The sequence below is a fragment of the Periophthalmus magnuspinnatus genome, chromosome 5, assembly GCF_009829125.3.
Source record: "Periophthalmus magnuspinnatus isolate fPerMag1 chromosome 5, fPerMag1.2.pri, whole genome shotgun sequence".
NCBI classification, from domain to species: domain Eukaryota; kingdom Metazoa; phylum Chordata; class Actinopteri; order Gobiiformes; family Gobiidae; genus Periophthalmus; species Periophthalmus magnuspinnatus.
In genome coordinates, this window is record NC_047130.1 from 4803213 (window position 1) to 4817667 (window position 14455).

The window sequence follows — 14455 nt, forward strand, 5'->3', positions numbered from 1 at the left end:
CAGTTCAGAAAATCTGTAACTATCTCTATCGAGCTAAAGAATGAAATGTGGACACAGAACAAATGAACAGACAAAGTTATAAAATACAATCTGAACCCATGATCAAAAATGTCAAACAAAATTGTACCGATGATAAATGATGAATAAATACACTTTATCCCATATTGGTGCCTCTGTGAGTGGTTTAAAATGAAAGCAATTTACCAAATAATGATCCCAGCAATATAATTAAACTTGAGTTTAACCACACCTACATGATACAAGACCAGTGGTTAAAGGGCCACAGTTGATGATGTTTGTACAATGCAAAGAGAGAGCAGTATGTTTTAAACTCATCTGACAGTGATGATTTATTTTAGCATTCGAGTAAACATTAGAAGAATTTTGTTTAATTAGATCATGCTGAAATTTAAGTAAATAATTCAAACCATGTCTTTATAATTATTGAAAATTCCTCACTTTAACTTTAGGATGTTGTAATATAGATACAGATTTCTTATGCAAACTGTTTACACATTTTTTTGGAGGTGAAAATGAACAACTTGTCCATGCAAGTTGGAATAGACTTTGAATAGATTTTAGTTTTGGCTGAAGTGGATTTGGGATGGGTCTTTGGCCTGTTGTGTCTGGGTGGGCATGGTCTGAGTGCAGTGGCTCTGGGTGCATCGCTCCAGCTATGAACTGAAAGGTCACATGACCTGGACTGGCTCTGCTCTGCTGTTGTCTAAAGACTGTCTAAACATGGCTGCTGCGTCACTGAGAAACATGAACTGAACTAAAACCAAAGAAAGTCCTGATGGCTCTGAAACTCATCTGTGGACTGGGCTCCTCCACTACTGGTCACATGACAAATGAATGAACTGAATCAAAAGCTTCAAGTGCTCTGCTGCTCCTCTAAAGGCCCCATAGAACTGTCTCTGCTGCTGCGTTTGGGCTGTGTTTGCCTGGGCACTCATGACTGGAGCCTGTTCTCGGATCCACACAGTCAAAGATTTTGTTTTTTAACTTAATTTCAAAATTTAGAAGTGTATTCATTTATTTGAAATAGTTTTCCTCCATTCCTGAAAATAATCATATATCAATATAACATTATTTAGGCTGTTTCTTTTCATTGTACATCAGCGCTGTCAAACTGGGGCTGCTACATAATGCATATGCAACGTATTTGAAATGGCATTTAGAATGGCCACAATTAACAAAATTAGAAACCAAAGTTTTTAGACAGTAGAATTTCCAATGCGGAGAGAAATATGTAGCTTTATTATGTGTGAAATCTGAGACCGCTGGGGTCTGAAAGGCTTTAAATAGTTTGGTGTAAATGTTTAGTTCATATACTATGATACTTTATATTAGATCAAAATGTTAATGCTCCTGAATGTGTTTGAACTTTGTATTTTAAACTGAATTATATTATCAGAACATAAAACAGTGGCTTTTTAATGCTCGCAAAACAATTGAGCTAACAACAACAACTAAATAGGGTAGTCACAATAAAGCCATTTCAATACATCTGACATATGAAAACAAAATGTTCAGCAGTATGAATGTGTCTAAATTTAAAGATAATTAAACACTAGGAAAAAATCTGAAAGAAATAAGTCCCATTTAAATCTTAATCAAAACCTGGTTTTAAATAATGTTAAGTATTTACAAATAGAATAAATTATTGCTGTGAATGAATGTTTGAATTATATGAATGTTGATCAAATAAAATAAAGTTGTTAAAAAGGGGGAGGTTGCAGGTTATATAACTTAAGGCTAAACTGGACGAGGAGGTTGCAGTTGATATAATATACAGCTAAACTGGACAACATTAAACTGGACAACATTAACAAAGGACAGTTATGGTTTAGGCAGTAATTATGGCATCTTATACACACTGATGCCTCTCAATAGGCACAGAAGGGATTTACCACCAGCACTGTACAAACAACTGAACATTCAATAGAACTGATAGACACTGGCAGGTTATTGACTCGAGCTCAGTATTTGGACTGGCACAGATATGACAAATATGTACCAAATATGTAACCAACAGGACAAATAAGTGTCACAATAGACCACCTGACAATTGACAGACTGTTACATATGGCTATATTTTATAGAGGGGGGCCTCATCACTTGAGCAAATGGGGAAATAAAACATGAACTTTACCAGAATGACGTGGTTGGATGCTTTGCCATTAGCGCTGATGGCAACGTGATCCACAGCCAGCATTCTTGATTTCTCTTTACATGAGATCTTAATTAGGAAAAGGATGGACACTCCTCTCCAACTTGAAACAAGTGTCCTTAAAAATCTTCAAATTCATAAGGTCTTGATTACAAAGCACTGACTAACTTAAGTCTATAGTTCTCTCCCAATAGGTCCAGAGTCTCTGAGAACCCCCTGGTGGCTGGTAATGGTAAACTAACCTAAATTGGATAAAAACAGCTTAGAATGTATCTGACCTGAAGCCTATTCTGTGAACCGTGAGGATACTCTTCTGTGATCAAGGTCATGATTAATCATTATATTCCTACTCATGGCTTTCCAGCTCTGATTAGGTCTGATAATGGTACACATTTCCACAACCATGCTCTTCAAAAGGTTGAAAAAATGTTTGGTCTGTGTCATAAATTTGGTTCTGTGTATCATCCTGAAAGTTCAGGACATGCTGAACGCATGAATCGCAATCTAAAAGACAAATTGGCTAAGATCTGTTCTACTTCAGGGCTTAATTGGCTCCACGCCCTACCCCTGGCTCTTCTGGCAGTGAGATAGTCTATTAACAAAGTTACTGGTTTCTCTCCTTATGACTTGCTCACTGGACGTTTGATGCCAGGGCCAGGGGCTACATTGGTACCACAGGAAGAGGAGCCCCTTCCAAATCTCCAGTACAAGCCATACTGGAATCAATTGCGGAATCTGTTATCTAGTTTTTTCTTCTCAGGTGTCGGAAGAACGGCTGGAGGTGTCCACCAAGGAGGCTGCTCTGCCTCCACCCTCTGAGGTCTATCTGAAAGTTCTGTCTCATAAGTGGTCTGAACCATGCTGGACTGGTCCATACAGAGTGAGTGCTCACACCGACAGGGCTGTCCGGTTGGAAGGCAAAGGCCATAAGTGATTTCATCTAACACAGACCAGACCGGTGGACCCTTGAATTTTTGGTGTTTGTTTGTTTGTTCTCTTTTTACATATTTCCATAGGTGTATTTTGTATGCTCCGGTGACGTTCGACGGTTTTAGTGTGTGGTGTTAGGTGTTAGGCTTTGGTCTCTCCTCCCTGTACATGGTTTGGTCATACGTCCTGGCGGAAGGTTAAGTACACTCACACACACGCACAGCAAGCAAAAGGGGGAAATGGGGAATTGTAGTGATATTGATTGTGGGTGTGCTGGTTGCCTTCGCCATCCTTCTCTGGGAAGCAAATCAAAAACATGTACAAACCAATGTGGAAAAGATTTTGCTAAAACTTGACCCACGGTCAATCTCAGAATGTGATAAGTATGTCAAAATGACCATACAGGACACCAAGGGGTCATCCAGTACATTCCAATTTGATTTATCTTCCGCTGTTTATTGCAAGACTCCAAATGCCCTGTTAAAAAAGGGGTTGTCCCCCCAGTGTTAACTATACAAAGTGACCAACTTTACAGATTGTATTGTGTGCTCATCGGCCAGACCGACTCTGAAGACCCACCCTGCGCCAATTCACCTAGACGATCGTCATGGGTATGATTGTATGTTGAACCTATTTGACAGTAATAACACTAAAGAGAATGAAATATGTATTGACTTGTCCAAATTATACCCTCTCCAGAAAAAGCCTGTGCAGCCCCCGATGTTCACTCCAGTATGAGCTAATCATATCTGTTTCAATTCTACTAAAGGCGATCATGAATCTTTGCAGTGGGGAGAGCTTCCAGAAGACTGGTGTGAACACGTGGTGCAGCTGCCAAATCCAGTGCCCTACACCAGAATACGGGGAGATCTATATTGGCTGTGCGGAGACATGCAATTGAGGTACAAGTTGAAGGCAAAATTTACGGGCATTGGTGCTATGGTGCGGCTAATTATGCCCATCACCCTCTGGGGACACCTTAATAAGACTCTACCCCACCCTCAAAGGGCTAAACGTTCAGTGATGCCAGAACTCCTGGACCACAACAACCCCACTTATATTGATGCTATTGGCATTCCTAGAGGGGTCCCGGACGAATATAAATTAGCGGACCAAATAGAGGCCGGCTTTGAAAATATACCTCTAATTGCTGCAATTTTCCCAATCACCCCAAACAAAAATGTGGACCCCATCAATTATATTTACTATAATTTGCTTAGGCTTAGTTTAGTAACGTAACGAGGGACGCAGTAGAAGGTTTGGCCGATCAGCTCCACCCAACATCATTGGTAGCCTTTCAAAACAGAATGGCCCTAGACATGCTCCTCACAGAGAAAGGCGGGGTTTGTCATATTTTTAATGATCAATGTTGTACCTTTATTCCTAATAACACAGCTCCTGATGGGTCAGTGTCTAAGGCTCTGGAAGGACTGCGCATGTTGTCTAGGGACATGCACAACGCGGCTGGAGTAGACAACCCGATGAATACGTGGCTAAATAATGTATTGGGTAAATGGAAAGGTCTGGTTGTCTCATTGGTTACTTCATTGGTCGCCGTGCTTGTTATATTTGCACGGGTGAGATGCTGTTGTGTGCCTTGCATTCGTGCCCTGCGTCTTAAGGTCATTAACACTGCAGTTCGTCCGGACCAGAGGGGACAGTATCCTTTGTTGAGTATGGAGGATGATGGAGGGGACCAGGTGCCACATGATGTTACCTTGCTCTGGGATGTGACCTCTTAGAAGAGGTCAAAAGGGGGAAATGAAGGGTATGTCAAGTAATAAAGCTTTTAAGTTGCATTACAAATACATATATCAAAAATATGGAATGCATATTGATTGAATAAAGTTTCTTAGGGCCATCACATATACATATATATCTTTTGATACTGAAATCATATAAGTTTTGAATATTATTATGTAATCACCATTTTTATACTGAATTTATATATTCTTTGAATGTTGTATCTTTTTGGAGGTTGTCTAACAAGCACCATACTAAAAGTTGAATACCATCTACTAACACTGAAATTAGGTTAAAGGTAAAACGTGAATTATGGGAGACAGTTGGTCCCTTGCAGAAACTCCTTTAACCGAGTTAAGGCAACATTGTAGGAGGTGAATCATGTTGTTTGACAGCTACTAATGTTTATACTAGAGTGGAGCATCTTGTGATAATACTGAAACTATGCTAAAAGCAATATTGTGTGATATGAATTGGGGAAGGCTGTTGGGGTCTGTAGACGCTCCTTTACAGGGTGGTCGGATGAGACTCAAGGCCGGAAAAATAGACTGGTGCAGCCCGGAGAGATGAGCGAGGCCGGAGGGAGGAACCTGGGCGACAACCTACTCAACATAATATTTGCATATTCATGTTTCATGTTATATTTTTATGTTACGGGGCCAGGGAAAAGCAGACAGACCGCCTGCTGCACACACGAGGGATAGATCATATGACCCCGGGTCCTGTATTAGATTGTAACTGTCAGGGGAATAAACTTTTAAGATTTGAACTGATCGAATCCAGTCGTCATTTTGATAAGAACACGCCTAACAAATGTAAAAATTATATTGGTTACCTCTGTCTCTGTTATAGCGTATTAAGAAGGTATATTTCCTTAAAGTTATGAAGTAGCTACTGTTAAACCTTTTCTGCTTCGGTCCCCTGACCGTGGTCGGGAGACACAGGGGAGAGCCGTCTTCTTCAGGGACGAAGGGTCGCTCTTCCTTCGGGGTTTAACTCCCAGTTCTTTACCTTAAGTTGTTTGGAGTGTGGTGCGAGTTGAAAGACCACTCCAGTCTGCCGCTCAAGAGTTGGCTGCTTTATTAACTCTACTGCACCGTTATTACACATCAGTTGCACCGTCTTTTCCCAGGTACCGCTCTAGACTCACACATATTGCTTCTTCGCGGGTTGAACCAAAAAAAACATGCGCCACATGCACGCACACGTCACCTCTCACTCACGCTCACGCATCACACTGAGCTAAAGCACACAGAAGCTTGATACACATCGCACAACACTACAAATGGGAAAACAATCACCTGGAACCTTAGATTTACCTATTGATATTCCACAGAATACATGAATTACTTACTTAATTCAATCTAAAAAGAACTGAACGCTTGCGACGCCACCGCCTTAACTCTTCTTCTATTTAACTATGACAAATGAAAAATAAAAACATCATTAATGTACTGTCCATTTTACAGCTATGCTCACACATCCAACGGCATATAGCTAATTAATCACCTGCTGTCACCTTTTGTAGGCGTAACGTAAGCTACGTAACATACGTTCAAAGACAGCGTGGAAGTGCGGTCCGTGGTGTAGGCCTGTCCCACTTCAGCAAGATTGCGGCTACATTGAGGAGGGCAGATTCTCGGCCGGAACCTTAAAACTACACTTTGAGGAGTACTTCGAAGGGACCCTTCAAAGGGTGCATTTGGCGAATTGGGACACGGTCATGGAGTGAAAACTCGCTAATGATTCTAAGTGCTGTTTAACCCCTTAACGTTCTGACGGCCCGCCCTTTGGCAAAGATCCACACATAAAAGCGTAATTTTACGCACTGTTTTGCAGCAGCTTTGCGTTTTAAACATGACGAAACGGACAAAACAAAGGAAGTAAACACTGTAGATGTTTGTACAAGTTAAACTAGAGGCATCTCGGACCCGGAGCGGTTCGTGGAACCGAGTGAAGATCTCATGGTGGACTCAGGAGCAGAGGACCTTATGTTTTGATGGACTGGATGCTGTTCCTGATCGGTAAACATGATTTATTCTGCTATTGACTTAATTGTGGGTCAAATGTGTATTATGTGTAATCATTAGCATTAGATAATGCCAATCTGCACCCCCCCCCAACCACCACCAATCATTAACGCACACACTTGGGTGAAGTGTCTTGCCTAAGGACACAATGACAGAACTAAGGACACAATGACAGAAGTTGGTCCGAGCGGGACTCGATCCTCCAACCTCTGTCACAGAATGACTGTCACACTGTCACATGTACAGTGTATTTTTAGTCTCCAGTGTGTGTTTGTTTACATTTTGAAGTGTGTGTGTTTGTTCACTGTTTGCAGTGTGTGATTTGTAAATATACATTTATTTTGACCCATACCACTTGTTTTGAATATATTTTATATACAAATACACATTATATATTGTGTTTTGATATGATATATAAATGTACAGTAATAGAGCACAGTACAGTAATAGGTCCTCCCCGAACCGCCACCTTAACGTGGTGGAGGGGTTTGAGCACCCGAATGATCCTGGGAGCTATGTTGTCGGGGGCTTCATGCCCCTGGTAGGGTCACCCATGGCAGACAGGTCCTGGGAAAGGGGTCTGACTAAGAGCGGTTCAGAAGCCCCCTATGAAGAGGAAAAGAACAAGGCCAGTTACGTCGCCCGGACTGGCGTTACCGGGGCCCCAACCTGGAGCCAGGCCTGGGGTGGGTGCTCAGCAGCGAGCGCCTGGTGGCCGGGCCTTTCCCCACGGGGCCCGGTCGGGCCCGGCCCGAAGGAACGACGTGGGGCCGTCCTCCCGTGGACCCACCACCTGCGGGAGGAGCCATGCGGGGCGGGTGCAGAGAGATCCGGGTGGCAATCGAAGGCGGGGACCTCGACGACCGGATCTCCGGACATGGAGACTAGCTCTGGGGACGTGGAACGTCACCTCGCTGGGGGGGAAGGAGCCTGAGCTTGTGCGGGAGGTTGAGCGTTACCGGCTAGATATAGTTGGCCTCACCTCCACGCACATCTTGGGCTCTGGAACCCAACTTCTTGAGAGGGGTTGGACTCTCCATTTCTCTGGCGTGGACTGCGGGGAGCGGCGGCGGCGAGCTGGTGTGGGCTTGCTCATTGCCCCACAGCTCAGCTGCTGCGTGTTGGGGTTCACTCCGGTGAACGAGAGGGTCATGTACCTGCGCCTTTGGGTCGGGGACAGGTCTCTCACTGTTGTGTCGGCCTACGGGCCAAGCAGCAGTGCAGAGTACCCGGCCTTCTTGGAGTCCCTGGGAGGGGTACTAGACAGTGCACCAACCGGGGACTCCGTTGTTCTCCTGGGGGACTTCAACGCCCATGTGGGTAATGACAGTGACACTTGGAGGGGCGTGATTGGGAGGAACGGCCTCCCTGATCTGAACCCGAGCGGTGTTTTGTTATTGGACTTCTGTGCTAGTCACAGTTTGTCCATAACAAACACCATGTTCGAGCACAAGGGTGTCCATCGGTGCACGTGGCACCAGGACACTCTAGGTCGGAGGTCGATGATCGACTTTGTTGTCGTGTCATCTGACCTCCGACCGCATGTCTTGGACACTCGGGTGAAGAGAGGGGCAGAGCTGTCAACGGATCACCACCTGGTGGTGAGTTGGATCCGCTGGCGGAGGAGGAAGCCGGACAGACCTGGCAGGCCCAAGCGCATTGTGAGGGTCTGCTGGGAACGTCTGGCGGAGCCCTCTGTCAGGGGGGTCTTCAACTTCCACCTCCGGGAGAGCTTCTCTCTGATCCCGGGGGAGGTTGGAGACATGGACTCCGAGTGGGCCATGTTCTCCACCTCTATTGTCGATGCGGCTGCTCGTAGCTGTGGTCGTAAGGTCTGTGGTGCTTGTCGCGGCGGCAATCCCCGAACCCGGTGGTGGACACCGGAAGTAAGGGATGCCGTCAAGCTGAAGAAGGAGTCCTATCGAGCCTTGTTGGCTCGTGGGACTCCTGAGGCAGCTGATGGGTACCGGCGGGCCAAGCGTGCTGCGGCTCGGGCAGTCACAGAGGCAAAAACTCGGGGTTGGGAGGAGTTCGGGGAGGCCATGGAGGAGGACTATCGGACGGCCTCAAAGAGATTCTGGCAAACCGTCCGACGCCTCAGGAGAGGGAAGCAGTGCTTCACCAACACTGTTTACAGTGCGGGTGGAGAGCTGCTGACCTCGACTGGGGATGTTGTCGGGCGGTGGAAGGAATACTTTGAGGATCTCCTCAATCCCACTGTCACGTCTTCCGAGGAGGAAGCAGAAACTGGGGACCCAGAGGCGGACTCGTCCATCACCCTGGCTGAAGTCACTGAGGTGGTTGGCAAGCTCCTCGGTGGCAAGGCTCCGGGGGTGGACGAGATCCGTCCTGAGTACCTCAAGTCTCTGGATGTTGTGGGGCTGTCTTGGCTGACACGTCTCTGCAACATCGCGTGGCGGTCGGGGACAGTATCTGTGGAATGGCAGACCGGGGTGGTGGTCCCTCTGTATAAGAAGGGGGACCGGAGGGTGTGTTCCAATTACAGGGGAATCACACTGTAAGGTCTATTCCAGGGTGCTGGAGAGGAGAATCCGACCGATAGTCGAACCTTGGATTCAGGAGGAGCAGTGTGGTTTTCGTCCTGGTCGTGGAACACTGGACCAGCTCTATATTCTCCATCGGGTCCTCGAGGGCTCATGGGAGTATGCCCAACCAGTCCACATGTGTTTTGTGGATCTGGAGAAGGCATTCGACCGTGTCCCTCGTGGTGTCCTTTGGGGGGTGCTCTGGGAGTATGGGGTCCGGGGCTCTTTGCTAAGGGCTGTCCGGTCCCTGTATGACCGGAGCAGGAGCTGTGTTCGCATTGCCGGCAGTAAGTCAGACCTGTTCCCGGTGCATGTTGGACTCCGCCAGGGCTGCCCTTTGTCACCGGTTCTGTTCATTATATTTATGGACAGAATTTCTAGGCGCAGCCAGGGGCCGGAGGGGGTCTGGTTTGGGAACCACAGGATTTCATCTCTGCTGTTTGCAGATGATGTTGTCCTGATGGCTTCATCGAGCCAGGACCTGCAGCAGGCACTGGGGCGGTTTGCAGCCGAGTGTGAAGCGGCTGGGATGAGTATCAGCTCCTCCAAATCCGAGGCCATGGTTCTCGACCGGAAAAAGGTGGTTTGCTCTCTCCGGGTGGGTGGTGAGTCTCTGCCTCAAGTGGAGGAGTTCAAGTATCTCGGGGTCTTGTTCACGAGTGAGGGAAGGATGGAGCGTGAGATTGACAGGCGGATCGGTGCAGCGTCTGCAGTGATGCGGTCGCTGTATCGGTCCGTTGTGGTGAAGAAGGAGCTGAGCCCAAAGGCGAAGCTCTCGATTTACCGGTCAATCTACGTTCCTACCCTCACCTATGATCATGAGCTCTGGGTAATGACCGAAAGGACAAGGTCGTGGATACAAGCGGCCGAAATGAGTTTCCTCCGCAGAGTGGCCGGGCGCACCCGTAGGGATAGGGTGAGGAGCTCGGTCACACGGGAGGAGCTTGGAGTAGAGCCGCTGCTCCTACACGTTGAGACGAACCAGTTGAGGTGGCTCGGGCATCTGCTCAGGATGCCTCCTGGACGCCTCCCTAGGGAAGTGTTCTGGGCATGTCCCACCGGGAGGAGGCCCCGGGGAAAACCCAGGACACGCTGGAGGGACTATGTCTCTCGGCTGGCCTGGGAACGCCTTGGGGTCCCACCGGAGGAGCTGGAGGACGTGTCTGGGGTGAGGGAAGTCTGGGAGTCCCTGCTTAGACTGCTGCCCCCGCGACCTGGCCCCGGATAAGCGGAAGAAAATGGATGGATGGATGGTAATAGAGCAGGTGGGTGTGCAGATACAGATTCCTCTCAGTGTGTATTGGTCATTGACTGTCACTAGTTTATGAGTTGTAAAAATCAAGCAAAAGCTACCACACAATGGCTTATCCTCAAAATACAAGTCAGAGCTTTATAATGAAAATGTTAAGTGTGTTTTCAACATTGGAGTTTACAGTTGGCTTGATTTGGTTTGAAGCTCATGTTTTTCCATAGTTAAAATATAATATTTATACTTCCGATAGGATTAACATACTACACAGGTCATTTTCATTGTATAAGTGGCTAAAGCACTTAATTAAAAGTCTTATAACAGAAATGTAAATGTGATACCGTAAATTTCGGACTACAGAGCGCACCTGAATAAAAGCCGCACCAGCTAAATTTGAAGAGAAAATCAATTTTGTACATATATAAGCCGCACCTGAATAAAAGCCGCAGGTTTTCATATTGTAACATGAGATATTTACACAGAAAGACGGTGCACTGACACGCTTTTTTTTTAAACTGTGCCTGAAAATTGGAACCAACACGACAACAACACGGGATGAACACATCTGCAGGTTTAGAAAATAAAACTGCACCAAAACGGAAAATCTGCTTTTATTTCCTCTGAAAACTTTTGTCGTCTTTTACATTGACCAAGTTGGATTCATTGATGTCGAGCTTACGAGCAGTGGCTCTATTTCAGGAGTCGGCAACCCGCGGCTCCGGAGCCGTATGCGCCTCTTTCAGCCTTATACTGCGGCTCTGTGTGGCTGAAGTGTATTTTATTTGTGTTAGCTCTTTTTTGTTGTAGTTTAAATTGGAAGATTATTATGATCTTAAAATAAAATTATATTTTCTTATTTTTCGTTGCTCAAAATAAGCGTCACACTCGCGGAACAATGTTCAAAACAAACACCGCTTACGTCTCACGTCTCACAGACACAGACACTGACACAGTCCTGCGTAAAGAGCCCTGATTTTTAGACGCTGTGCGCACAGGGGTCAGGAGCAACTTTCGCCCGTCCCTAATGACGCAGTAATAAGCTCGTCCGTAGATGTATCATGAAAATCCTGCTGGAAATCGCCACAGAAATCTGTTTGATGTAATAGCAAGTATATGATCTGCTCTTGTCTCTGCGGAGACACGACGCACAAAAGTAGAGCCACAAGCGAGTGAAAATGAGCCAAAACAAAAGTCTTTGGGGAGCTTTTAACAAAGGGGAAAAGGACAACTGAGGAGCCAGAAGAGGAGACTACGACCTCCAAGAAAAAGAAAGATAAATTAAAGCCGCAAGCGGCATCGAACGGCCCTCGCGGGCCGTGCTTCGCACTCGGCCGACCCGGCACTCCCTGTGGGTGGCGCTAACGCGCCACTTGTCCCTTTTTTATTGCGGCTTTGGGCTGCACTTGTCACCAAACAAGTCAAAACACATTCGAAGTGCTGATGCACAAAATGCAAAAACATGGGTTTTCCAGGCATCGCCATGGCAACACCGTGCAAAATACAAACTTGGCCCCTTGGACTTTTTTGACGGGGACGACCTGAAGAATCACTGTGCCAAATTTCACATTCCTCAATGAAGTGAATAAGTCGTTATAAGACTTTGAAATGTATGAAACTTTGGAAATTTTCCCATTAGGATTACATGGGCGCTTTCGCGCATCGCCATGGCAACCCAGTGAAAAATATGACTTGGGTCTGATTGACTTTTTTGATCAGGATGACATGAAGAGTCATGGTGCCAAATTTCACATTATTCCATGAAACTAATATTTTTCCCATGAATGGGAAAAATTGGGAGGTTTCCCATTAGGATAACATTGGCAGTTTGGCGCATCGCTATGGCAACACGGTGCAAAAGACGACATAGGTCTGATTGACTTTATTGATTGGGATGACCCAAAGGAATTTTGTGTCAAATTTGGTAACATTTGGGAAAACTAAATTTTCGGCCTTCCATACAAATTTATTAGATGTTCTGTAGGGGGCGCTATCGCGCCAATTTAGTTTCTGTCATAATGAGTAGCTTTAGGCCCATAAGTTTTACAACTGATTTGAATTTGAGCCAAATCGGACTTTGCATGCGCAAACGGGAGCAAATTTTGAAATTTGAAAATTGCAAAAATTCCGATGGAATTTTGCGGCTTCGCCGCACGGAAACCGTGATAGGGATCATCATAAATTGGATAACTTTTGATGCCCCACTTGTCTAGATGATGTACAGTGAATTTCAGCCCTGCAGGTGAAGCGCCTTCAGAGGAGTTGACGAAAATGCGACGTCAGCGAAAACGCTGACTCAGCATTTTGGAATTTTCAATCCAAGATGGCCGACTTCCGGTGTGTCAGGGGGCGTGGCCATAATAATATTTTTTGTTTGGCATCACTTGAAGAATGCGTGTACCGAATTTCGTGGCTGTATGAAAAAGTTGACGTCGACGTCTCCCATTGACGTCAAAAATTTGACTTTTGCAGGGGGCGCTGTCGCGCCATTTTTTTATGCCCAATGATGCACCATATAAAAAAATAAATTTTTCGCCAGACCTGAATGATGGGCAAAATTTGGTGAGTTTTTGAATATATTTAGGGGGTCAAATTAGTGCTCAAAGAGCAGAAGGAAGAAGAAATAAAATTAAAGCCGCAAGCGGCATCGAACGGCCCTCGCGGGCCGTGCTTCGCACTCGGCCGACCCGGCACTCCCTGTGGGTGGCGCTAACGCGCCACTTGTCCCTTTTTTATTGCGGCTTTGGGCTGCACTTGTCACCAAACAAGTCAAAACACACATTTGAAGTGCTGATGCACAAAATGCAAAAACATGGGTTTTCCAGGCATCGCCATGGCAACACCGTGCAAAATACAAACTTGGCCCGTTGGACTTTTTTGTCGGGGACGACCTGAAGAATCACTGTGTCAAATTTTGTGTTCGTCGTTGACGGTAATATGTCGTTATAAGACTTTGAAATGTACGAAAATTTGGAAATTTTCCCATTAAGATAACATGGGCGCTTTCGCGCATCGCCATGGCAACCCAGTAAAAAATATGACATGGTTCTGTTTGACTTTTTTGATCAGGATGACATGAAGAGTCATGGTGCCAAATTTCACATTATTCCATGAAACTAATATTTTTCCCATGAATGGGAAAAATTTGGAGATTTCCCATTAGGATAACATTGGGAGTTTGGCGCATCGCCTTGGCAACACGGTGCAAAAAAAAGCATGGGTCTGATTGACTTTATTGATTGGGATGACCCAATGGAATTTTGTGTCAAATTTGGTAACATTTGGAAAAACTAAATTTTCAGCCTTCCATACAAATTTATTTGTTATTCTGTAGGGGGCGCTGTCGCGCCAAATTGATTTCTTTCACAAACATTAGAATTAGGCCGGAAAGTTTTACAACTGATTCGAATTTGAGCAAAATCGGACTTTGCATGCGCAAACGGGAGCAAATTTTGACTTTTGAAAATTGCAAAATTTCCGATGGAAATTTGCGGCTTCGCCGCACGGAAACCGTTAAAGGGATCATCATAAATTGGATAACTTTAGATGCCCCACTGGTCTAGATGATGTACAGTGAATTTCAGCCCTGCAGGTGAAGCGCCTTCAGAGGAGTTGACGAAAATGCGAGGTCAGTAAAAACGCTGACTCGGCATTTTGGAAATTTCAATCCAAGATGGCCGACTTCCGGTGCGTCAGGGGGCGTGGCCATAATAATCTTTTTTGTTTGGCATCATTTGAAGAATGCGTGTACCGAATTTCGTGGCTCTACGCCAAAGTTGACGTCGCG